Below are 21,761 nucleotides of genomic sequence, written 5' to 3'. Positions count from 1 at the left end.
CGGTAGTAGAGACTTTGCGCTCACACGTCAGATTGGCCGAGCGGTCTAAGGCGCCAGATTTAAGCTCTGGTTCCCTAAGGGGAGCGTGGGTTCGAACCCCACATCTGACAATGCATTTTAAATATTCCAAAACTACCAATGTCGTACATGCGGGAAAACAAGTAAATTACGCGGGAACAGGTTCCACAGATACTACTAGAAACGGCAGTGACTATGGTGCTTGCCTTGCAAGTCTGATTGTCTGGCGGTCAGAAAGAATGGAAAGCTGTTAGGAGACATGGCTTTCAGCCACGAGGCCCGGATTCGATTCACGGTAGCCGAACATACTTTTGTTTGCTGAGTCTTGGTTATTCTCACGGCATTTACGATATCTTTGTGTTGTGGTTTTTGGGGTCCAAGCATCAGGCGAGCAAACGTGAACGAAAGCAGATATGTGTGTAAATGAGTGTCAGGGCAGTAATAAAGGTGGATGAGACGGTTGATCGGGTATTGGGCTGCAGACGTGCCACATTGCGTAGCTCGATAGCTGAGTAAGTCAGAGCGTCGTGCTGTGAACACAAACGCCACGTATTCGACCGCACCAAGTGCCATTTCATTTTTCGCCCCTAAAAGACAATGCTTCCTCCAGCGAGACACTGCCAGGTAAATAACAAGCGATCTTCACAAGAAGTAAGGTATCTACACGTCGTGCGATACTGTCGCCAACGGCCATACCGCGCGTAGTGCAGCGGTTCTCGTCTGTTCACCGGCGTTAAGAATCGTTGGCCGTGGCTAGTACTTAGAAGCCCAGAGCACGTCGAGTTCCCAGCCGAGCACGAATCCTTCATTTTGCATTTTTCCTTCGGTTCCGTTGTTGCTTAGCGATAATGATGCGGTCCCGCACGCTGACGCCACTCTTGCCTGGCCACAATAAAATGAAAGGTGCTGTCGTGTGTTTGTCGTTTTTTGGTCTCTCCCAGTCGTTTCTAGCGCCTGCCCTCTACATATATGCCCATTTCCAAGCGTCAGCTTTCGCGTCAGCCGAGCAAAGTCGAGACAAGTCGACACATGGAGACACACGATGCTGAGAAACGGAACCCGCAGACTAGCGCCCTGGCACCACGGACTGAGACGAGGGGCGAAGGAAAACTATTCGTACCGCGACAGTTCACAGTTTCGAAGATCGCGTTTCGTTACGTGGAATACCCCCAGAAGAAAAAAGTACTTCTCGTGCGGTGGACGGGAATCGAACCCGGATCAACTGCTTGGGAAGCAACCATGCTGACCGTTACACCACCACCGCGTTGTGCTGCGTCCCACCCACGCCCTGATGTGTCGGCTACCCTCCTGCCACCAGAGGCCGAAGGCGCTGGCGCTGTAGGCGCTCAACGCCAGGGCGGAGGTGAGCACATCTGAACGCAGTGCGTAGGTGCTGCTAGGGCGATGTAGTGAAGCTAGAAGCAGAACTGACAGCCGTTGAAAAACTGCCCTTTAATTTACAGCAGGGCGATAAAACAAATATCTAATGTGACGTACTTACTGATGATCCAGAGCCGATTCAGCATATGTGTGCCAATCCAGAAGTAGAAAGCGCCTAAGTATCACAATATTAAGTTGGTTAGTTTGATGCTCGCCTGGAGCATATCATTAGCTTCCCCTGAGGGCGAAATGCACAGCGTAGCCGTTGCTAGGGAACGGCCTTTTCTGTCGTTTTTTGTTTTCTCTGCGTCAATGTGAATATTGATAACTACAGTTCTGCTCGTTCCACTCAAGACAGATTGCGACGGAAAACAATGGTTTAAGGCACCATGTTTAAGCTGTGGTTCCCGAAAGGGAGGTTTGCGGTGCAACCTCACATCGGGCAACTCGTTTTAAATACTCTAAAACCAACGTAATTCCTTCACACAAGAAAAAAAAACACGCTCATTTCGCCGTCAGGCTCTGGAGATACACCTAGAAACGACGGTAGTAGAGACTTTGCGCTCACACGTCAGATTGGCCGAGCGGTCTAAGGCGCCAGATTTAAGCTCTGGTTCCCTAAGGGGAGCGTGGGTTCGAACCCCACATCTGACAATGCATTTTAAATATTCCAAAACTACCAATGTCGTACATGCGGGAAAACAAGTAAATTACGCGGGAACAGGTTCCACAGATACTACTAGAAACGGCAGTGACTATGGTGCTTGCCTTGCAAGTCTGATTGTCTGGCGGTCAGAAAGAATGGAAAGCTGTTAGGAGACATGGCTTTCAGCCACGAGGCCCGGATTCGATTCACGGTAGCCGAACATACTTTTGTTTGCTGAGTCTTGGTTATTCTCACGGCATTTACGATATCTTTGTGTTGTGGTTTTTGGGGTCCAAGCATCAGGCGAGCAAACGTGAACGAAAGCAGATATGTGTGTAAATGAGTGTCAGGGCAGTAATAAAGGTGGATGAGACGGTTGATCGGGTATTGGGCTGCAGACGTGCCACATTGCGTAGCTCGATAGCTGAGTAAGTCAGAGCGTCGTGCTGTGAACACAAACGCCACGTATTCGACCGCACCAAGTGCCATTTCATTTTTCGCCCCTAAAAGACAATGCTTCCTCCAGCGAGACACTGCCAGGTAAATAACAAGCGATCTTCACAAGAAGTAAGGTATCTACACGTCGTGCGATACTGTCGCCAACGGCCATACCGCGCGTAGTGCAGCGGTTCTCGTCTGTTCACCGGCGTTAAGAATCGTTGGCCGTGGCTAGTACTTAGAAGCCCAGAGCACGTCGAGTTCCCAGCCGAGCACGAATCCTTCATTTTGCATTTTTCCTTCGGTTCCGTTGTTGCTTAGCGATAATGATGCGGTCCCGCACGCTGACGCCACTCTTGCCTGGCCACAATAAAATGAAAGGTGCTGTCGTGTGTTTGTCGTTTTTTGGTCTCTCCCAGTCGTTTCTAGCGCCTGCCCTCTACATATATGCCCATTTCCAAGCGTCAGCTTTCGCGTCAGCCGAGCAAAGTCGAGACAAGTCGACACATGGAGACACACGATGCTGAGAAACGGAACCCGCAGACTAGCGCCCTGGCACCACGGACTGAGACGAGGGGCGAAGGAAAACTATTCGTACCGCGACAGTTCACAGTTTCGGAGATCGCGTTTCGTTACGTGGAATACCCCCAGAAGAAAAAAGTACTTCTCGTGCGGTGGACGGGAATCGAACCCGGATCAACTGCTTGGGAAGCAACCATGCTGACCGTTACACCACCACCGCGTTGTGCTGCGTCCCACCCACGCCCTGATGTGTCGGCTACCCTCCTGCCACCAGAGGCCGAAGGCGCTGGCGCTGTAGGCGCTCAACGCCAGGGCGGAGGTGAGCACATCTGAACGCAGTGCGTAGGTGCTGCTAGGGCGATGTAGTGAAGCTAGAAGCAGAACTGACAGCCGTTGAAAAACTGCCCTTTAATTTACAGCAGGGCGATAAAACAAATATCTAATGTGACGTACTTACTGATGATCCAGAGCCGATTCAGCATATGTGTGCCAATCCAGAAGTAGAAAGCGCCTAAGTATCACAATATTAAGTTGGTTAGTTTGATGCTCGCCTGGAGCATATCATTAGCTTCCCCTGAGGGCGAAATGCACAGCGTAGCCGTTGCTAGGGAACGGCCTTTTCTGTCGTTTTTTGTTTTCTCTGCGTCAATGTGAATATTGATAACTACAGTTCTGCTCGTTCCACTCAAGACAGATTGCGACGGAAAACAATGGTTTAAGGCACCATGTTTAAGCTGTGGTTCCCGAAAGGGAGGTTTGCGGTGCAACCTCACATCGGGCAACTCGTTTTAAATACTCTAAAACCAACGTAATTCCTTCACACAAGAAAAAAAAACACGCTCATTTCGCCGTCAGGCTCTGGAGATACACCTAGAAACGACGGTAGTAGAGACTTTGCGCTCACACGTCAGATTGGCCGAGCGGTCTAAGGCGCCAGATTTAAGCTCTGGTTCCCTAAGGGGAGCGTGGGTTCGAACCCCACATCTGACAATGCATTTTAAATATTCCAAAACTACCAATGTCGTACATGCGGGAAAACAAGTAAATTACGCGGGAACAGGTTCCACAGATACTACTAGAAACGGCAGTGACTATGGTGCTTGCCTTGCAAGTCTGATTGTCTGGCGGTCAGAAAGAATGGAAAGCTGTTAGGAGACATGGCTTTCAGCCACGAGGCCCGGATTCGATTCACGGTAGCCGAACATACTTTTGTTTGCTGAGTCTTGGTTATTCTCACGGCATTTACGATATCTTTGTGTTGTGGTTTTTGGGGTCCAAGCATCAGGCGAGCAAACGTGAACGAAAGCAGATATGTGTGTAAATGAGTGTCAGGGCAGTAATAAAGGTGGATGAGACGGTTGATCGGGTATTGGGCTGCAGACGTGCCACATTGCGTAGCTCGATAGCTGAGTAAGTCAGAGCGTCGTGCTATGAACACAAACGCCACGTATTCGACCGCACCAAGTGCCATTTCATTTTTCGCCCCTAAAAGACAATGCTTCCTCCAGCGAGACACTGCCAGGTAAATTACAAGCAATCTTCACAAGAAGTAAGGTATCTACACGTCGTGCGATACTGTCGCCAACGGCCATACCGCGCGTAGTGCAGCGGTTCTCGTCTGTTCACCGGCGTTAAGAATCGTTGGCCGTGGCTAGTACTTAGAAGCCCAGAGCACGTCGAGTTCCCAGCCGAGCACGCATCCTTCATTTTGCATTTTTCCTTCGGTTCCGTTGTTGCTTAGCGATAATGATGCGGTCCCGCACGCTGACGCCACTCTTGCCTGGCCACAATAAAATGAAAGGTGCTGTCGTGTGTTTGTCGTTTTTTGGTCTCTCCCAGTCGTTTCTAGCGCCTGCCCTCTACATATATGCCCATTTCCAAGCGTCAGCTTTCGCGTCAGCCGAGCAAAGTCGAGACAAGTCGACACATGGAGACACACGATGCTGAGAAACGGAACCCGCAGACTAGCGCCCTGGCACCACGGACTGAGACGAGGGGCGAAGGAAAACTATTCGTACCGCGACAGTTCACAGTTTCGAAGATCGCGTTTCGTTACGTGGAATACCCCCAGAAGAAAAAAGTACTTCTCGTGCGGTGGACGGGAATCGAACCCGGATCAACTGCTTGGGAAGCAACCATGCTGACCGTTACACCACCACCGCGTTGTGCTGCGTCCCACCCACGCCCTGATGTGTCGGCTACCCTCCTGCCACCAGAGGCCGAAGGCGCTGGCGCTGTAGGCGCTCAACGCCAGGGCGGAGGTGAGCACATCTGAACGCAGTGCGTAGGTGCTGCTAGGGCGATGTAGTGAAGCTAGAAGCAGAACTGACAGCCGTTGAAAAACTGCCCTTTAATTTACAGCAGGGCGATAAAACAAATATCTAATGTGACGTACTTACTGATGATCCAGAGCCGATTCAGCATATGTGTGCCAATCCAGAAGTAGAAAGCGCCTAAGTATCACAATATTAAGTTGGTTAGTTTGATGCTCGCCTGGAGCATATCATTAGCTTCCCCTGAGGGCGAAATGCACAGCGTAGCCGTTGCTAGGGAACGGCCTTTTCTGTCGTTTTTTGTTTTCTCTGCGTCAATGTGAATATTGATAACTACAGTTCTGCTCGTTCCACTCAAGACAGATTGCGACGGAAAACAATGGTTTAAGGCACCATGTTTAAGCTGTGGTTCCCGAAAGGGAGGTTTGCGGTGCAACCTCACATCGGGCAACTCGTTTTAAATACTCTAAAACCAACGTAATTCCTTCACACAAGAAAAAAAAACACGCTCATTTCGCCGTCAGGCTCTGGAGATACACCTAGAAACGACGGTAGTAGAGACTTTGCGCTCACACGTCAGATTGGCCGAGCGGTCTAAGGCGCCAGATTTAAGCTCTGGTTCCCTAAGGGGAGCGTGGGTTCGAACCCCACATCTGACAATGCATTTTAAATATTCCAAAACTACCAATGTCGTACATGCGGGAAAACAAGTAAATTACGCGGGAACAGGTTCCACAGATACTACTAGAAACGGCAGTGACTATGGTGCTTGCCTTGCAAGTCTGATTGTCTGGCGGTCAGAAAGAATGGAAAGCTGTTAGGAGACATGGCTTTCAGCCACGAGGCCCGGATTCGATTCACGGTAGCCGAACATACTTTTGTTTGCTGAGTCTTGGTTATTCTCACGGCATTTACGATATCTTTGTGTTGTGGTTTTTGGGGTCCAAGCATCAGCCGCGCAAACGTGAACGAAAGCAGATATGTGTGTAAATGAGTGTTAGGGCAGAGACGGTGGATCGGGTATTGGGCTGCAGACGTGCCACATTGCGTAGCTCGATAGCTGAGTAAGTTAGAGCGTCGTGCTGTGAACACAAAGGACACGTATTCGACTGCACCAAGTGCCGTTTAATTTTTCGCCCCTAAAAGACAATGCTTCCTCCAGCGAGACACTGCCAGGTAAATAACAAGCGATCTTCACAAGAAGTAAGGTGTCTACACGTCGCGCGATACTGTCGCCAACGGCCATACCGCGCGTAGTGCAGCTGTTCTCTTCTGTTCACCGGCGTTAAGAATCGTTGGCCGTGGGTAGTACTTGGATGCGTGCTCGGCTGGGAACTCGACGTGCTCTTGGCTTCTTTCATTTTGCATTTTTCCTTCGGTTCCGTTGTTGCTTAGCGATAATGATGCGGTCCCGCACGCTGACGCCACTCGTGCCTCTCGGTACACTAAGGGGCGAGTCTGTGGCCACAATAAAATGAAAGGTTCTGTCGTGTGTTTGTCGTTTTTTGGTCTCTCCCAGTCGTTTCTCGCGCCTGCCCTCTACATATATGCCCATTTCCAAGCGTCAGCTTTCGCGTCAGCCGAGCAAAGTCGAGACAAGTCGACACATGGAGACACACGATGCTGAGAAACGAAACCCGCAGACTAGCGCCCTGGCAGCACGGACTGAGACGAGGGGCGAAGGAAAACTATTCGTACCGCGACAGTTCACAGTTTCGAAGATCGCGTTTCGTTACGTGGAATACCCGTAGAAGAAAAAAGTACCTTTTGTGCGGTGGCCGGGAATCGAACCCGGATCAACTGCTTGGGAAGCAACCATGCTGACCGTTACACCACCACCGCGTCGTGCTGCGTCCCACCCACGCCCTGATGTGTCGGCTACCCTCCTGCCACCAGAGGCCGAAGGCGATAGCGCTGTAGGCGCTCAACGCCAGGGCGGAGGTGAGCACATCTGAACGCAGTGCGTAGGTGCTGCTAGGGCGATGTAGTGAAGCTAGAAGCAGAACTGACAGCCGTTGAAAAACTGCACTTTAATTTACAGCAGGGCGATAAAACAAATATCTAATGTGACGTACTTACTGATGATCCAGAGACGATTCAGCATATGTGTGCCAATCCAGAAGTAGAAAGCGCCTAAGTATCACAATATTAAGTTGGTTAGTTTGATGCTCGCCTGGAGCATATCATTAGCTTCCCCTGAGGGCAAAATGCACAGCGTAGCCGTAGCTAGGGAACGGCCTTTTCTGTCGTTTTTTGTTTTCTCTGCGTCAATGTGAATATTGATAACTACAGTTCTGCTCGTTCCACTCAAGACAGATGGCGACGGAAAACAATGGTTTAAGGCACCATGTTTAAGCTGTGGTTCCCGAAAGGGAGGTTTGTGGCGCAACCTCACATCTGACAACTCGTTTTAAATACTCTAAAACCAACGTAATTCCTTCACACAAGAAAAAAAAAAACACGCTAATTTCGCCGTCAGGCTCTGGAGATACACCTAGAAACGACGGTAGTAGACACTTTGCGCTCACACGTCAGATTGGCCGAGCGGTCTAAGGCGCCAGATTTAAGCTCTGGTTCCCTAATGGGAGCGTGGGTTCGAACCCCACATCTGACAATGCATTTTAAATATTCCAAAACTACCAATGTCGTACATGCGGGAAAACAAGTAAATTACGCGGGAACAGGTTCCACAGATACTACTAGAAACGGCAGTGACTATGGTGCTTGCCTTGCAAGTCTGATTGTCTGGCGGTCAGAAAGAATGGAAAGCTGTTAGGAGACATGGCTTTCAGCCACGAGGCCCGGATTCGATTCACGGTAGCCGAACATACTTTTGTTTGCTGAGTCTTGGTTATTCTCACGGCATTTACGATATCTTTGTGTTGTGGTTTTTGGGGTCCAAGCATCAGCCGCGCAAACGTGAACGAAAGCAGATATGTGTGTAAATGAGTGTTAGGGCAGAGACGGTGGATCGGGTATTGGGCTGCAGACGTGCCACATTGCGTAGCTCGATAGCTGAGTAAGTTAGAGCGTCGTGCTGTGAACACAAAGGACACGTATTCGACTGCACCAAGTGCCGTTTCATTTTTCGCCCCTAAAAGACAATGCTTCCTCCAGCGAGACACTGCCAGGTAAATAACAAGCGATCTTCACAAGAAGTAAGGTGTCTACACGTCGCGCGATACTGTCGCCAACGGCCATACCGCGCGTAGTGCAGCTGTTCTCTTCTGTTCACCGGCGTTAAGAATCGTTGGCCGTGGGTAGTACTTGGATGCGTGCTCGGCTGGGAACTCGACGTGCTCTTGGCTTCTTTCATTTTGCATTTTTCCTTCGGTTCCGTTGTTGCTTAGCGATAATGATGCGGTCCCGCACGCTGACGCCACTCGTGCCTCTCGGTACACTAAGGGGCGAGTCTGTGGCCACAATAAAATGAAAGGTTCTGTCGTGTGTTTGTCGTTTTTTGGTCTCTCCCAGTCGTTTCTCGCGCCTGCCCTCTACATATATGCCCATTTCCAAGCGTCAGCTTTCGCGTCAGCCGAGCAAAGTCGAGACAAGTCGACACATGGAGACACACGATGCTGAGAAACGAAACCCGCAGACTAGCGCCCTGGCAGCACGGACTGAGACGAGGGGCGAAGGAAAACTATTCGTACCGCGACAGTTCACAGTTTCGAAGATCGCGTTTCGTTACGTGGAATACCCGTAGAAGAAAAAAGTACCTTTTGTGCGGTGGCCGGGAATCGAACCCGGATCGACTGCTTGGGAAGCAACCATGCTGACCGTTACACCACCACCGCGTCGTGCTGCGTCCCACCCACGCCCTGATGTGTCGGCTACCCTCCTGCCACCAGAGGCCGAAGGCGATAGCGCTGTAGGCGCTCAACGCCAGGGCGGAGGTGAGCACATCTGAACGCAGTGCGTAGGTGCTGCTAGGGCGATGTAGTGAAGCTAGAAGCAGAACTGACAGCCGTTGAAAAACTGCACTTTAATTTACAGCAGGGCGATAAAACAAATATCTAATGTGACGTACTTACTGATGATCCAGAGACGATTCAGCATATGTGTGCCAATCCAGAAGTAGAAAGCGCCTAAGTATCACAATATTAAGTTGGTTAGTTTGATGCTCGCCTGGAGCATATCATTAGCTTCCCCTGAGGGCAAAATGCACAGCGTAGCCGTAGCTAGGGAACGGCCTTTTCTGTCGTTTTTTGTTTTCTCTGCGTCAATGTGAATATTGATAACTACAGTTCTGCTCGTTCCACTCAAGACAGATGGCGACGGAAAACAATGGTTTAAGGCACCATGTTTAAGCTGTGGTTCCCGAAAGGGAGGTTTGTGGCGCAACCTCACATCTGACAACTCGTTTTAAATACTCTAAAACCAACGTAATTCCTTCACACAAGAAAAAAAAAAACACGCTAATTTCGCCGTCAGGCTCTGGAGATACACCTAGAAACGACGGTAGTAGACACTTTGCGCTCACACGTCAGATTGGCCGAGCGGTCTAAGGCGCCAGATTTAAGCTCTGGTTCCCTAATGGGAGCGTGGGTTCGAACCCCACATCTGACAATGCATTTTAAATATTCCAAAACTACCAATGTCGTACATGCGGGAAAACAAGTAAATTACGCGGGAACAGGTTCCACAGATACTACTAGAAACGGCAGTGACTATGGTGCTTGCCTTGCAAGTCTGATTGTCTGGCGGTCAGAAAGAATGGAAAGCTGTTAGGAGACATGGCTTTCAGCCACGAGGCCCGGATTCGATTCACGGTAGCCGAACATACTTTTGTTTGCTGAGTCTTGGTTATTCTCACGGCATTTACGATATCTTTGTGTTGTGGTTTTTGGGGTCCAAGCATCAGCCGCGCAAACGTGAACGAAAGCAGATATGTGTGTAAATGAGTGTTAGGGCAGAGACGGTGGATCGGGTATTGGGCTGCAGACGTGCCACATTGCGTAGCTCGATAGCTGAGTAAGTTAGAGCGTCGTGCTGTGAACACAAAGGACACGTATTCGACTGCACCAAGTGCCGTTTCATTTTTCGCCCCTAAAAGACAATGCTTCCTCCAGCGAGACACTGCCAGGTAAATAACAAGCGATCTTCACAAGAAGTAAGGTGTCTACACGTCGCGCGATACTGTCGCCAACGGCCATACCGCGCGTAGTGCAGCTGTTCTCTTCTGTTCACCGGCGTTAAGAATCGTTGGCCGTGGGTAGTACTTGGATGCGTGCTCGGCTGGGAACTCGACGTGCTCTTGGCTTCTTTCATTTTGCATTTTTCCTTCGGTTCCGTTGTTGCTTAGCGATAATGATGCGGTCCCGCACGCTGACGCCACTCGTGCCTCTCGGTACACTAAGGGGCGAGTCTGTGGCCACAATAAAATGAAAGGTTCTGTCGTGTGTTTGTCGTTTTTTGGTCTCTCCCAGTCGTTTCTCGCGCCTGCCCTCTACATATATGCCCATTTCCAAGCGTCAGCTTTCGCGTCAGCCGAGCAAAGTCGAGACAAGTCGACACATGGAGACACACGATGCTGAGAAACGAAACCCGCAGACTAGCGCCCTGGCAGCACGGACTGAGACGAGGGGCGAAGGAAAACTATTCGTACCGCGACAGTTCACAGTTTCGAAGATCGCGTTTCGTTACGTGGAATACCCGTAGAAGAAAAAAGTACCTTTTGTGCGGTGGCCGGGAATCTAACCCGGATCGACTGCTTGGGAAGCAACCATGCTGACCGTTACACCACCACCGCGTCGTGCTGCGTCCCACCCACGCCCTGATGTGTCGGCTACCCTCCTGCCACCAGAGGCCGAAGGCGATAGCGCTGTAGGCGCTCAACGCCAGGGCGGAGGTGAGCACATCTGAACGCAGTGCGTAGGTGCTGCTAGGGCGATGTAGTGAAGCTAGAAGCAGAACTGACAGCCGTTGAAAAACTGCACTTTAATTTACAGCAGGGCGATAAAACAAATATCTAATGTGACGTACTTACTGATGATCCAGAGACGATTCAGCATATGTGTGCCAATCCAGAAGTAGAAAGCGCCTAAGTATCACAATATTAAGTTGGTTAGTTTGATGCTCGCCTGGAGCATATCATTAGCTTCCCCTGAGGGCAAAATGCACAGCGTAGCCGTAGCTAGGGAACGGCCTTTTCTGTCGTTTTTTGTTTTCTCTGCGTCAATGTGAATATTGATAACTACAGTTCTGCTCGTTCCACTCAAGACAGATGGCGACGGAAAACAATGGTTTAAGGCACCATGTTTAAGCTGTGGTTCCCGAAAGGGAGGTTTGTGGCGCAACCTCACATCTGACAACTCGTTTTAAATACTCTAAAACCAACGTAATTCCTTCACACAAGAAAAAAAAAAACACGCTAATTTCGCCGTCAGGCTCTGGAGATACACCTAGAAACGACGGTAGTAGACACTTTGCGCTCACACGTCAGATTGGCCGAGCGGTCTAAGGCGCCAGATTTAAGCTCTGGTTCCCTAATGGGAGCGTGGGTTCGAACCCCACATCTGACAATGCATTTTAAATATTCCAAAACTACCAATGTCGTACATGCGGGAAAACAAGTAAATTACGCGGGAACAGGTTCCACAGATACTACTAGAAACGGCAGTGACTATGGTGCTTGCCTTGCAAGTCTGATGTCTGGCGGTCAGAAAGAATGGAAAGCTGTTAGGAGACATGGCTTTCAGCCACGAGGCCCGGATTCGATTCACGGTAGCCGAACATACTTTTGTTTGCTGAGTCTTGGTTATTCTCACGGCATTTACGATATCTTTGTGTTGTGGTTTTTGGGGTCCAAGCATCAGCCGCGCAAACGTGAACGAAAGCAGATATGTGTGTAAATGAGTGTTAGGGCAGAGACGGTGGATCGGGTATTGGGCTGCAGACGTGCCACATTGCGTAGCTCGATAGCTGAGTAAGTTAGAGCGTCGTGCTGTGAACACAAAGGACACGTATTCGACTGCACCAAGTGCCGTTTAATTTTTCGCCCCTAAAAGACAATGCTTCCTCCAGCGAGACACTGCCAGGTAAATAACAAGCGATCTTCACAAGAAGTAAGGTGTCTACACGTCGCGCGATACTGTCTCCAACGGCCATACCGCGCGTAGTGCAGCTGTTCTCTTCTGTTCACCGGCGTTAAGAATCGTTGGCCGTGGGTAGTACTTGGATGCGTGCTCGGCTGGGAACTCGACGTGCTCTTGGCTTCTTTCATTTTGCATTTTTCCTTCGGTTCCGTTGTTGCTTAGCGATAATGATGCGGTCCCGCACGCTGACGCCACTCGTGCCTCTCGGTACACTAAGGGGCGAGTCTGTGGCCACAATAAAATGAAAGGTTCTGTCGTGTGTTTGTCGTTTTTTGGTCTCTCCCAGTCGTTTCTCGCGCCTGCCCTCTACATATATGCCCATTTCCAAGCGTCAGCTTTCGCGTCAGCCGAGCAAAGTCGAGACAAGTCGACACATGGAGACACACGATGCTGAGAAACGAAACCCGCAGACTAGCGCCCTGGCAGCACGGACTGAGACGAGGGGCGAAGGAAAACTATTCGTAACGCGACAGTTCACAGTTTCGAAGATCGCGTTTCGTTACGTGGAACTCCCCCAGAAGAAAAAAGTACCTTTTGTGCGGTGGCCGGGAATCGAACCCGGATCAACTGCTTGGGAAGCAACCATGCTGACCGTTACACCACCACCGCGTTGTGCTGCGTCCCACCCACGCCCTGATGTGTCGGCTACCCTCCTGCCATCAGAGGCCGAAGGCGATGGTGCTGTAGGCGCTCAACGCCAGGGCGGGGGCGGGAACATCTGAACACAGTGTGTAGGTGCTGCTAGGGCGATGTAGCGTAACTAGAAGCAGAACTGACAGCCGTTGAAAAAACTGCCCTTTAATTTACAGCAGGGCGATAAAACAAATATCTAATGTGACGTACTTACTGATGATCCAGAGACGATTCAGCATATGTGTGCCAATCCAGAAGTAGAAAGCGCCAAAGTATCACAATATTAAGTTGGTTAGTTTGATCATCGCCTGGAGCATATCATTAGCTTCCCCTGAGGGCGAAATGCACAGCGTAGCCGTTGCTAGGGAACGGCCTTTCCTGTCGTTTTTTGTTTTCTCTGCGTCAGTGTGAATAATGATAACTACAGTTCTGCTCGTTCCACTCAAGACAGATGGCGACGGAAAACAATGGTGTAAGGCACCATATTTAAGCTCTGGTTCCCGAAAGTGAGTGTGGGGTGCAACCTCACATCTGACAACTCGTTTTAAACACTCTAAAACCAACGTATTTCCTTCACACAAGAAAAAACACGCTAATTTCGCAGTCAGGCTCTGGAGATATACCTAGAAACGACGGTGGAAGAGATTTTGCGCCCACGCGTCAGATTGGCCGAGCGGTCTAAGGCGCCAGATTTAAGCTCTGGTTCCCTAAGGGGAGCGTGGGTTCGAACCCCACATCTGACAATGCATTTTAAATATTCCAAAACTACCAATTTCGTACATGCGGCAAAACAAGTAAATTACGTGGGAACAGGTTGCGCAGATACTACTAGAAACGGCAGTGACTATGGTGCTTGCCTTGCAAGTCTGATTGTCTGGCGGTCAGAAAGAATGGAAAGCTGTTAGGAGATATGGCTTTCAGCCACGAGGCCCGGATTCGATTCCCGGTAGCCGAACATACTTTTGTTTGCTGAGTCTTGGTTATTCTCACGGCATTTACGATATCTTTGTGTTGTGGTTTTTGGGGTCCAAGCATGAGGCGAGCAAACGTGAACGAAAGCAGATATGTGTGTAAATGAGTGTCAAGGCAGTAATAAAGGTGGATTTGACGGTGGATCGGGTATTGGACTGCAGACGTACCACATTGCGTAGCTCTATAGCTGAGTAAGTTAGAGCGTCGTGCTGAGAGCACAAAAGCCACGTATTCGGCCGCACCAAGTGCCATTTCATTTTTCGCCCCTAAAAGGCAATGCTTCCTCCAGCGAGACACTGCCAGGTAAATAACAAGCGATCTTCACAAGAAGTAAGGCGTCTACACGTTGCGCGATACTGTCGCCTACGGCCACACCGCGCGTAGTGCAGCGGTTCTCGTCTGTTCACCGGCGTTAGGAATCGTTGGCCGCGGTTAGTACATGGATGCGTGCTCGGCTGGGAACTCGACGTGCTCTTGGCTTCTTTCATTTTGCATTTTTCCTTCGGTTTCGTTGTTGCTTAGCAATAATGATGCGGTCCCGCACGCTGACGCCACTCTTGCCTGTCGGTACACTAAGGGGCGAATCTGTGGCCGCAATAAAATGAAAGGTTCTGTCGTGTGTTTGTCGTTTTTTGGTCTCTCCCAGTCGTTTCTAGCGCCTGCCCTCTACATATATGCCCATTTCCAAGCGTCAGCTTTCGCGTCAGCCGAGCAAAGTCGAGACAAGTCGACACATGGAGACACACGATGCTGAGAAACGAAACCCGCAGACTAGCGCCCTGGCAGCACGGACTGAGACGAGGGGCGAAGGAAAACTATTCGTAACGCGACAGTTCACAGTTTCGAAGATCGCGTTTCGTTACGTGGAACTCCCCCAGAAGAAAAAAGTACCTTTTGTGCGGTGGCCGGGAATCGAACCCGGATCAACTGCTTGGGAAGCAACCATGCTGACCGTTACACCACCACCGCGTTGTGCTGCGTCCCACCCACGCCCTGATGTGTCGGCTACCCTCCTGCCATCAGAGGCCGAAGGCGATGGTGCTGTAGGCGCTCAACGCCAGGGCGGGGGCGGGAACATCTGAACACAGTGTGTAGGTGCTGCTAGGGCGATGTAGCGTAACTAGAAGCAGAACTGACAGCCGTTGAAAAAACTGCCCTTTAATTTACAGCAGGGCGATAAAACAAATATCTAATGTGACGTACTTACTGATGATCCAGAGACGATTCAGCATATGTGTGCCAATCCAGAAGTAGAAAGCGCCAAAGTATCACAATATTAAGTTGGTTAGTTTGATCATCGCCTGGAGCATATCATTAGCTTCCCCTGAGGGCGAAATGCACAGCGTAGCCGTTGCTAGGGAACGGCCTTTCCTGTCGTTTTTTGTTTTCTCTGCGTCAATGTGAATAATGATAACTACAGTTCTGCTCGTTCCACTCAAGACAGATGGCGACGGAAAACAATGGTGTAAGGCACCATATTTAAGCTCTGGTTCCCGAAAGTGAGTGTGGGGTGCAACCTCACATCTGACAACTCGTTTTAAACACTCTAAAACCAACGTATTTCCTTCACACAAGAAAAAACACGCTAATTTCGCAGTCAGGCTCTGGAGATATACCTAGAAACGACGGTGGAAGAGATTTTGCGCCCACGCGTCAGATTGGCCGAGCGGTCTAAGGCGCCAGATTTAAGCTCTGGTTCCCTAAGGGGAGCGTGGGTTCGAACCCCACATCTGACAATGCATTTTAAATATTCCAAAACTACCAATTTCGTACATGCGGCAAAACAAGTAAATTACGTGGGAACAGGTTGCGCAGATACTACTAGAAACGGCAGTGACTATGGTGCTTGCCTTGCAAGTCTGATTGTCTGGCGGTCAGAAAGAATGGAAAGCTGTTAGGAGATATGGCTTTCAGCCACGAGGCCCGGATTCGATTCCCGGTAGCCGAACATACTTTTGTTTGCTGAGTCTTGGTTATTCTCACGGCATTTACGATATCTTTGTGTTGTGGTTTTTGGGGTCCAAGCATGAGGCGAGCAAACGTGAACGAAAGCAGATATGTGTGTAAATGAGTGTCAAGGCAGTAATAAAGGTGGATTTGACGGTGGATCGGGTATTGGACTGCAGACGTACCACATTGCGTAGCTCTATAGCTGAGTAAGTTAGAGCGTCGTGCTGAGAGCACAAAAGCCACGTATTCGGCCGCACCAAGTGCCATTTCATTTTTCGCCCCTAAAAGGCAATGCTTCCTCCAGCGAGACACTGCCAGGTAAATAACAAGCGATCTTCACAAGAAGTAAGGCGTCTACACGTTGCGCGATACTGTCGCCTACGGCCACACCGCGCGTAGTGCAGCGGTTCTCGTCTGTTCACCGGCGTTAGGAATCGTTGGCCGCGGTTAGTACATGGATGCGTGCTCGGCTGGGAACTCGACGTGCTCTTGGCTTCTTTCATTTTGCATTTTTCCTTCGGTTTCGTTGTTGCTTAGCAATAATGATGCGGTCCCGCACGCTGACGCCACTCTTGCCTGTCGGTACACTAAGGGGCGAATCTGTGGCCGCAATAAAATGAAAGGTTCTGTCGTGTGTTTGTCGTTTTTTGGTCTCTCCCAGTCGTTTCTAGCGCCTGCCCTCTACATATATGCCCATTTCCAAGCGTCAGCTTTCGCGTCAGCCGAGCAAAGTCGAGACAAGTCGACACATGGAGACACACGATGCTGAGAAACGAAACCCGCAGACTAGCGCCCTGGCAGCACGGACTGAGACGAGGGGCGAAGGAAAACTATTCGTAACGCGACAGTTCACAGTTTCGAAGATCGCGTTTCGTTACGTGGAACTCCCCCAGAAGAAAAAAGTACCTTTTGTGCGGTGGCCGGGAATCGAACCCGGATCAACTGCTTGGGAAGCAACCATGCTGACCGTTACACCACCACCGCGTTGTGCTGCGTCCCACCCACGCCCTGATGTGTCGGCTACCCTCCTGCCATCAGAGGCCGAAGGCGATGGTGCTGTAGGCGCTCAACGCCAGGGCGGGGGCGGGAACATCTGAACACAGTGTGTAGGTGCTGCTAGGGCGATGTAGCGTAACTAGAAGCAGAACTGACAGCCGTTGAAAAAACTGCCCTTTAATTTACAGCAGGGCGATAAAACAAATATCTAATGTGACGTACTTACTGATGATCCAGAGACGATTCAGCATATGTGTGCCAATCCAGAAGTAGAAAGCGCCAAAGTATCACAATATTAAGTTGGTTAGTTTGATCATCGCCTGGAGCATATCATTAGCTTCCCCTGAGGGCGAAATGCACAGCGTAGCCGTTGCTAGGGAACGGCCTTTCCTGTCGTTTTTTGTTTTCTCTGCGTCAATGTGAATAATGATAACTACAGTTCTGCTCGTTCCACTCAAGACAGATGGCGACGGAAAACAATGGTGTAAGGCACCATATTTAAGCTCTGGTTCCCGAAAGTGAGTGTGGGGTGCAACCTCACATCTGACAACTCGTTTTAAACACTCTAAAACCAACGTATTTCCTTCACACAAGAAAAAACACGCTAATTTCGCAGTCAGGCTCTGGAGATATACCTAGAAACGACGGTGGAAGAGATTTTGCGCCCACGCGTCAGATTGGCCGAGCGGTCTAAGGCGCCAGATTTAAGCTCTGGTTCCCTAAGGGGAGCGTGGGTTCGAACCCCACATCTGACAATGCATTTTAAATATTCCAAAACTACCAATTTCGTACATGCGGCAAAACAAGTAAATTACGTGGGAACAGGTTGCGCAGATACTACTAGAAACGGCAGTGACTATGGTGCTTGCCTTGCAAGTCTGATTGTCTGGCGGTCAGAAAGAATGGAAAGCTGTTAGGAGATATGGCTTTCAGCCACGAGGCCCGGATTCGATTCCCGGTAGCCGAACATACTTTTGTTTGCTGAGTCTTGGTTATTCTCACGGCATTTACGATATCTTTGTGTTGTGGTTTTTGGGGTCCAAGCATGAGGCGAGCAAACGTGAACGAAAGCAGATATGTGTGTAAATGAGTGTCAAGGCAGTAATAAAGGTGGATTTGACGGTGGATCGGGTATTGGACTGCAGACGTACCACATTGCGTAGCTCTATAGCTGAGTAAGTTAGAGCGTCGTGCTGAGAGCACAAAAGCCACGTATTCGGCCGCACCAAGTGCCATTTCATTTTTCGCCCCTAAAAGGCAATGCTTCCTCCAGCGAGACACTGCCAGGTAAATAACAAGCGATCTTCACAAGAAGTAAGGCGTCTACACGTTGCGCGATACTGTCGCCTACGGCCACACCGCGCGTAGTGCAGCGGTTCTCGTCTGTTCACCGGCGTTAGGAATCGTTGGCCGCGGTTAGTACATGGATGCGTGCTCGGCTGGGAACTCGACGTGCTCTTGGCTTCTTTCATTTTGCATTTTTCCTTCGGTTTCGTTGTTGCTTAGCAATAATGATGCGGTCCCGCACGCTGACGCCACTCTTGCCTGTCGGTACACTAAGGGGCGAATCTGTGGCCGCAATAAAATGAAAGGTTCTGTCGTGTGTTTGTCGTTTTTTGGTCTCTCCCAGTCGTTTCTAGCGCCTGCCCTCTACATATATGCCCATTTCCAAGCGTCAGCTTTCGCGTCAGCCGAGCAAAGTCGAGACAAGTCGACACATGGAGACACACGATGCTGAGAAACGAAACCCGCAGACTAGCGCCCTGGCAGCACGGACTGAGACGAGGGGCGAAGGAAAACTATTCGTAACGCGACAGTTCACAGTTTCGAAGATCGCGTTTCGTTACGTGGAACTCCCCCAGAAGAAAAAAGTACCTTTTGTGCGGTGGCCGGGAATCGAACCCGGATCAACTGCTTGGGAAGCAACCATGCTGACCGTTACACCACCACCGCGTTGTGCTGCGTCCCACCCACGCCCTGATGTGTCGGCTACCCTCCTGCCATCAGAGGCCGAAGGCGATGGTGCTGTAGGCGCTCAACGCCAGGGCGGGGGCGGGAACATCTGAACACAGTGTGTAGGTGCTGCTAGGGCGATGTAGCGTAACTAGAAGCAGAACTGACAGCCGTTGAAAAAACTGCCCTTTAATTTACAGCAGGGCGATAAAACAAATATCTAATGTGACGTACTTACTGATGATCCAGAGACGATTCAGCATATGTGTGCCAATCCAGAAGTAGAAAGCGCCAAAGTATCACAATATTAAGTTGGTTAGTTTGATCATCGCCTGGAGCATATCATTAGCTTCCCCTGAGGGCGAAATGCACAGCGTAGCCGTTGCTAGGGAACGGCCTTTCCTGTCGTTTTTTGTTTTCTCTGCGTCAATGTGAATAATGATAACTACAGTTCTGCTCGTTCCACTCAAGACAGATGGCGACGGAAAACAATGGTGTAAGGCACCATATTTAAGCTCTGGTTCCCGAAAGTGAGTGTGGGGTGCAACCTCACATCTGACAACTCGTTTTAAACACTCTAAAACCAACGTATTTCCTTCACACAAGAAAAAACACGCTAATTTCGCAGTCAGGCTCTGGAGATATACCTAGAAACGACGGTGGAAGAGATTTTGCGCCCACGCGTCAGATTGGCCGAGCGGTCTAAGGCGCCAGATTTAAGCTCTGGTTCCCTAAGGGGAGCGTGGGTTCGAACCCCACATCTGACAATGCATTTTAAATATTCCAAAACTACCAATTTCGTACATGCGGCAAAACAAGTAAATTACGTGGGAACAGGTTGCGCAGATACTACTAGAAACGGCAGTGACTATGGTGCTTGCCTTGCAAGTCTGATTGTCTGGCGGTCAGAAAGAATGGAAAGCTGTTAGGAGATATGGCTTTCAGCCACGAGGCCCGGATTCGATTCCCGGTAGCCGAACATACTTTTGTTTGCTGAGTCTTGGTTATTCTCACGGCATTTACGATATCTTTGTGTTGTGGTTTTTGGGGTCCAAGCATGAGGCGAGCAAACGTGAACGAAAGCAGATATGTGTGTAAATGAGTGTCAAGGCAGTAATAAAGGTGGATTTGACGGTGGATCGGGTATTGGACTGCAGACGTACCACATTGCGTAGCTCTATAGCTGAGTAAGTTAGAGCGTCGTGCTGAGAGCACAAAAGCCACGTATTCGGCCGCACCAAGTGCCATTTCATTTTTCGCCCCTAAAAGGCAATGCTTCCTCCAGCGAGACACTGCCAGGTAAATAACAAGCGATCTTCACAAGAAGTAAGGCGTCTACACGTTGCGCGATACTGTCGCCTACGGCCACACCGCGCGTAGTGCAGCGGTTCTCGTCTGTTCACCGGCGTTAGGAATCGTTGGCCGCGGTTAGTACATGGATGCGTGCTCGGCTGGGAACTCGACGTGCTCTTGGCTTCTTTCATTTTGCATTTTTCCTTCGGTTTCGTTGTTGCTTAGCAATAATGATGCGGTCCCGCACGCTGACGCCACTCTTGCCTGTCGGTACACTAAGGGGCGAATCTGTGGCCGCAATAAAATGAAAGGTTCTGTCGTGTGTTTGTCGTTTTTTGGTCTCTCCCAGTCGTTTCTAGCGCCTGCCCTCTACATATATGCCCATTTCCAAGCGTCAGCTTTCGCGTCAGCCGAGCAAAGTCGAGACAAGTCGACACATGGAGACACACGATGCTGAGAAACGAAACCCGCAGACTAGCGCCCTGGCAGCACGGACTGAGACGAGGGGCGAAGGAAAACTATTCGTAACGCGACAGTTCACAGTTTCGAAGATCGCGTTTCGTTACGTGGAACTCCCCCAGAAGAAAAAAGTACCTTTTGTGCGGTGGCCGGGAATCGAACCCGGATCAACTGCTTGGGAAGCAACCATGCTGACCGTTACACCACCACCGCGTTGTGCTGCGTCCCACCCACGCCCTGATGTGTCGGCTACCCTCCTGCCATCAGAGGCCGAAGGCGATGGTGCTGTAGGCGCTCAACGCCAGGGCGGGGGCGGGAACATCTGAACACAGTGTGTAGGTGCTGCTAGGGCGATGTAGCGTAACTAGAAGCAGAACTGACAGCCGTTGAAAAAACTGCCCTTTAATTTACAGCAGGGCGATAAAACAAATATCTAATGTGACGTACTTACTGATGATCCAGAGACGATTCAGCATATGTGTGCCAATCCAGAAGTAGAAAGCGCCAAAGTATCACAATATTAAGTTGGTTAGTTTGATCATCGCCTGGAGCATATCATTAGCTTCCCCTGAGGGCGAAATGCACAGCGTAGCCGTTGCTAGGGAACGGCCTTTCCTGTCGTTTTTTGTTTTCTCTGCGTCAATGTGAATAATGATAACTACAGTTCTGCTCGTTCCACTCAAGACAGATGGCGACGGAAAACAATGGTGTAAGGCACCATATTTAAGCTCTGGTTCCCGAAAGTGAGTGTGGGGTGCAACCTCACATCTGACAACTCGTTTTAAACACTCTAAAACCAACGTATTTCCTTCACACAAGAAAAAACACGCTAATTTCGCAGTCAGGCTCTGGAGATATACCTAGAAACGACGGTGGAAGAGATTTTGCGCCCACGCGTCAGATTGGCCGAGCGGTCTAAGGCGCCAGATTTAAGCTCTGGTTCCCTAAGGGGAGCGTGGGTTCGAACCCCACATCTGACAATGCATTTTAAATATTCCAAAACTACCAATTTCGTACATGCGGCAAAACAAGTAAATTACGTGGGAACAGGTTGCGCAGATACTACTAGAAACGGCAGTGACTATGGTGCTTGCCTTGCAAGTCTGATTGTCTGGCGGTCAGAAAGAATGG

At 50.0% G+C, this 21,761-nt stretch overlaps 23 non-coding genes across 23 annotated transcripts; 12 read left to right on the top strand and 11 right to left on the bottom strand.

The window, feature by feature from the left end:
- The first annotated feature begins 26 nt into the window (after window positions 1-26).
- Window positions 27-110, top strand: Trnal-uaa. The gene has a single exon. It is a non-coding gene; the product is annotated as a tRNA-Leu (tRNA).
- A 1,100-nt stretch (window positions 111-1,210) lies between these two features.
- Window positions 1,211-1,282, bottom strand: Trnag-ccc. The gene has a single exon. It is a non-coding gene; the product is annotated as a tRNA-Gly (tRNA).
- Window positions 1,283-1,968: 686 nt separating this feature from the next.
- Trnal-uaa lies at window positions 1,969-2,052 on the top strand. Its single transcript has one exon. It is a non-coding gene; the product is annotated as a tRNA-Leu (tRNA).
- A 1,100-nt stretch (window positions 2,053-3,152) lies between these two features.
- Trnag-ccc lies at window positions 3,153-3,224 on the bottom strand. The gene has a single exon. It is a non-coding gene; the product is annotated as a tRNA-Gly (tRNA).
- A 686-nt stretch (window positions 3,225-3,910) lies between these two features.
- Trnal-uaa lies at window positions 3,911-3,994 on the top strand. Its single transcript has one exon. It is a non-coding gene; the product is annotated as a tRNA-Leu (tRNA).
- A 1,100-nt stretch (window positions 3,995-5,094) lies between these two features.
- Window positions 5,095-5,166, bottom strand: Trnag-ccc. The gene has a single exon. It is a non-coding gene; the product is annotated as a tRNA-Gly (tRNA).
- Window positions 5,167-5,852: 686 nt separating this feature from the next.
- Window positions 5,853-5,936, top strand: Trnal-uaa. The gene has a single exon. It is a non-coding gene; the product is annotated as a tRNA-Leu (tRNA).
- A 1,111-nt stretch (window positions 5,937-7,047) lies between these two features.
- On the bottom strand, window positions 7,048-7,119 carry Trnag-ccc. Its single transcript has one exon. It is a non-coding gene; the product is annotated as a tRNA-Gly (tRNA).
- Window positions 7,120-7,807: 688 nt separating this feature from the next.
- On the top strand, window positions 7,808-7,891 carry Trnal-uaa. The gene has a single exon. It is a non-coding gene; the product is annotated as a tRNA-Leu (tRNA).
- Window positions 7,892-9,002: 1,111 nt separating this feature from the next.
- Window positions 9,003-9,074, bottom strand: Trnag-ccc. Its single transcript has one exon. It is a non-coding gene; the product is annotated as a tRNA-Gly (tRNA).
- Window positions 9,075-9,762: 688 nt separating this feature from the next.
- Window positions 9,763-9,846, top strand: Trnal-uaa. The gene has a single exon. It is a non-coding gene; the product is annotated as a tRNA-Leu (tRNA).
- A 1,111-nt stretch (window positions 9,847-10,957) lies between these two features.
- On the bottom strand, window positions 10,958-11,029 carry Trnag-ccc. Its single transcript has one exon. It is a non-coding gene; the product is annotated as a tRNA-Gly (tRNA).
- A 688-nt stretch (window positions 11,030-11,717) lies between these two features.
- On the top strand, window positions 11,718-11,801 carry Trnal-uaa. Its single transcript has one exon. It is a non-coding gene; the product is annotated as a tRNA-Leu (tRNA).
- Window positions 11,802-12,911: 1,110 nt separating this feature from the next.
- On the bottom strand, window positions 12,912-12,983 carry Trnag-ccc. Its single transcript has one exon. It is a non-coding gene; the product is annotated as a tRNA-Gly (tRNA).
- A 683-nt stretch (window positions 12,984-13,666) lies between these two features.
- On the top strand, window positions 13,667-13,750 carry Trnal-uaa. The gene has a single exon. It is a non-coding gene; the product is annotated as a tRNA-Leu (tRNA).
- A 1,126-nt stretch (window positions 13,751-14,876) lies between these two features.
- Window positions 14,877-14,948, bottom strand: Trnag-ccc. Its single transcript has one exon. It is a non-coding gene; the product is annotated as a tRNA-Gly (tRNA).
- Window positions 14,949-15,631: 683 nt separating this feature from the next.
- On the top strand, window positions 15,632-15,715 carry Trnal-uaa. The gene has a single exon. It is a non-coding gene; the product is annotated as a tRNA-Leu (tRNA).
- Window positions 15,716-16,841: 1,126 nt separating this feature from the next.
- Trnag-ccc lies at window positions 16,842-16,913 on the bottom strand. Its single transcript has one exon. It is a non-coding gene; the product is annotated as a tRNA-Gly (tRNA).
- A 683-nt stretch (window positions 16,914-17,596) lies between these two features.
- Trnal-uaa lies at window positions 17,597-17,680 on the top strand. The gene has a single exon. It is a non-coding gene; the product is annotated as a tRNA-Leu (tRNA).
- Window positions 17,681-18,806: 1,126 nt separating this feature from the next.
- Window positions 18,807-18,878, bottom strand: Trnag-ccc. The gene has a single exon. It is a non-coding gene; the product is annotated as a tRNA-Gly (tRNA).
- A 683-nt stretch (window positions 18,879-19,561) lies between these two features.
- Window positions 19,562-19,645, top strand: Trnal-uaa. The gene has a single exon. It is a non-coding gene; the product is annotated as a tRNA-Leu (tRNA).
- A 1,126-nt stretch (window positions 19,646-20,771) lies between these two features.
- Trnag-ccc lies at window positions 20,772-20,843 on the bottom strand. The gene has a single exon. It is a non-coding gene; the product is annotated as a tRNA-Gly (tRNA).
- Window positions 20,844-21,526: 683 nt separating this feature from the next.
- Window positions 21,527-21,610, top strand: Trnal-uaa. The gene has a single exon. It is a non-coding gene; the product is annotated as a tRNA-Leu (tRNA).
- The last annotated feature ends 151 nt before the right edge of the window (window positions 21,611-21,761 follow it).

Source organism: Schistocerca americana, unplaced genomic scaffold, assembly GCF_021461395.2.
Source record: "Schistocerca americana isolate TAMUIC-IGC-003095 unplaced genomic scaffold, iqSchAmer2.1 HiC_scaffold_182, whole genome shotgun sequence".
Classification (NCBI taxonomy): domain Eukaryota; kingdom Metazoa; phylum Arthropoda; class Insecta; order Orthoptera; family Acrididae; genus Schistocerca; species Schistocerca americana.
Note: the sequence above shows the minus strand (reverse complement) of the source record. Positions and strands in the feature narration are given on the sequence as shown.